Below are 2,500 nucleotides of genomic sequence, written 5' to 3' on the forward strand. Positions count from 1 at the left end.
GAGAGACAGAGACAGAGATAGAGAAAGAGAGAGAGAAAGAGAGAGAGAGAGAGAGAGAGAGAGAGAGAGAGAGAGAGTGAGTGAGTGAATGAGAAAGAGAGAGAGAGAGAGAGAGAGAGAGAGAGAGAGAGAGAGAGAGAGAGAGAGAGAGAGAGAGAGAGAGAGTGAGTGAGTGAATGAGAAAGAGAGAGAGAGAGAGAAGACGGAGAGAAAAGGAAAGAAAAAAGGGATAAAAAAGGAAAGAACGGACTCTAACAAATTCAACTCCCTCCATGCAATTTGAAATCCTTTAATAAAACTCTCCTTTGATTTCTTATCGCTTTCTCATTTAGACCGAATATATATATATATATATATGTTCGAAGTTTAAGCGCCTTAAATGTGACTCTCTTTCTCTTCCCCTCCTCCCCTTCCCCCCCGCAGAGAAAGAGAGAGAGAGAGAGAGAGAGAGAGAGAGGAGGAGTTGGTCGGATTTGAAATCAATATTTTAAATCTAAATTTCAAATTATCATCTCTCTATCTAAGTACTTACGTATGTTTCGAACGTCTAACACGATTAACATTAGTTTCGTTTACGTGATAAGAGAGAGAGAGAGAGAGAGAGAGAGAGAGAAGGGAAAAAAAAGAAAAAGAAAAGAAAAAGAAAGAAAGAGAAAGATAGAAAGAAGAACTTAAAAACGTCACTTAGGATTTTTCTTCTCAGAGTAAAACAAATCGTATTTGAAATAGATAGAGATAGAAAGAGATAGATAGAGATAGAGAAAGAGAGAGAGAGAGAGAGAGAGAGAGAGAGAAATCGTTTCGAACGATCGCAAGAGGAAATACAGATTGAAGATCAAAAAATATTTTCCCTCCCCTCTCCCCCTTCCCCATCCCCACTACTATCAATACTATCTCGCTTTACTCCCTCTTCCACATCATCACCACATCACTACTCCACCTTACTTCCCAGCTCCCCCCCTCCACTCCACCCAACCATCGCCAGACGAGAGATAATGATAAACGACGTGCATATTCGATGTCGAGTGGATTTTGTTCTTTTCTCTTTTTTTTTCACTTTGCATTTGCTTATATTTTTGCTCATGTTTTTGCTTTTGCTTTTGCTTTTGCTTTTGTCATAGTTTTCGAGATGCACGCTGTGCTGGCCTAGATCCTTCCCTTTGTATCATTCAAATCGATCGTAATATCATTGCCGTGTAGTTCTCCAACGCTAAAAATCCGTCTCTCTCTCTCTCTCTCTCTTTCTCTTTCTCTCTCTCTCTCTCTCTCTCCCTCTCTCTCTCTCTCTCTCTCTCTCATTCGAGCACGTGCCTTTATCCGCGTTCTCAACATAACATTAGAACGACTCGTTTTACAGCCTCGCGCGATTTTACGATTTATTACTTACATACATACATACATACATACATACATGCATTATATATATATATATATATATATATATATATATATATATATATGTATATATATGTATATATATGTATATATATGTATATATATGTATATATAAATACAAGCATCGCACTGAGGGGATGGATTGATAGATCGATAGGGATCGGCGAGACGATTGTTATTATTTCTTTGTTTATTTTCTTCTCTCTCTCTCTCTTTCTTCCTTTTTTCGTTTCTTGTTCTTTTCTTTCTTTTTTCTTTGATTTTTTTTCCTTCTTCTTTTATTCTTTATTTTATTTTTATTTATTTATTTATTTTTTTTTTTCTTTTTTCGAAAAAGATAAAAAATCGCGCATCCTTCCCGTCTCCTTGTCAATCATACTTTCTTTTTTCTTTTTTCTTTTTTTTTTTTTGCTTTCTTCTCGAACCGACTCTTTATTGTGAGAAGAAAAGAGAGAGAGAGAAAGAGAGAGAGAGAAGGAAAAGAGAGAAATTTTTAATAAACAATCGATATTAATCTCGAGAACACTGTCGTGGTAAATCATTTTATTTTTTTTTTTTTTGTTTTCTATTCTCTTTCTTTTTTTCTTTTTTAATTTTTTCCATTTCTTTTTCTTTTCTCACCCAAAATCACGACGACGATTATTTCTTTCTTTCTTTTCTTCTCTTTTCTATTTCCAAAAACGCGATGACAATTTTTACTTTCTTTTTTCCTTTTCTCGTTTTTCTTTGTGTTCTTTCTTTCTTCAAAATCGCAATTTTCCTATTTTTCTTTTTTTTCTTTTTTTTTTTTTTCTTTAAAATCATGACGATCCTTTTCTAGAGTTCTAACTTTTTTTTTTTTCTTTTAAATCGCGACGACAATTCATCCGTTCTTCCTCTCAAAAACTCCATGACAATATTTTTCTCCGTTTTTTCTTTCATTTTTTTTTTCTTTGTTCTTCCTAAATCGCGATAACTTTTCTCTTTCTCTCTTGACCTTTCTATGCATTCTCTCTTATTCTTCTCATTATTCATTCTCATTATCCTTTTTTGTATTTTCTTTTTTTTTTCTTTTTTCTTTTTTTTTTTTTTTTCAAAGACGAAAATGATACTTCACGACGATCAT

General features: G+C 33.9%; 1 protein-coding gene across 2 annotated transcripts in view; it reads left to right on the plus strand.

The window, feature by feature from the left end:
* LOC118447351 (fibroblast growth factor receptor homolog 1) overlaps positions 1-2,500 on the plus strand; it is a 36,566-nt gene that overhangs the window by 10,916 nt on the left and 23,150 nt on the right. The gene's annotated exons all lie outside the window — the stretch shown is intronic.

This window comes from Vespa mandarinia, chromosome 20, assembly GCF_050613455.1.
Source record: "Vespa mandarinia isolate Hongniang chromosome 20, ASM5061345v1, whole genome shotgun sequence".
NCBI classification, from domain to species: domain Eukaryota; kingdom Metazoa; phylum Arthropoda; class Insecta; order Hymenoptera; family Vespidae; genus Vespa; species Vespa mandarinia.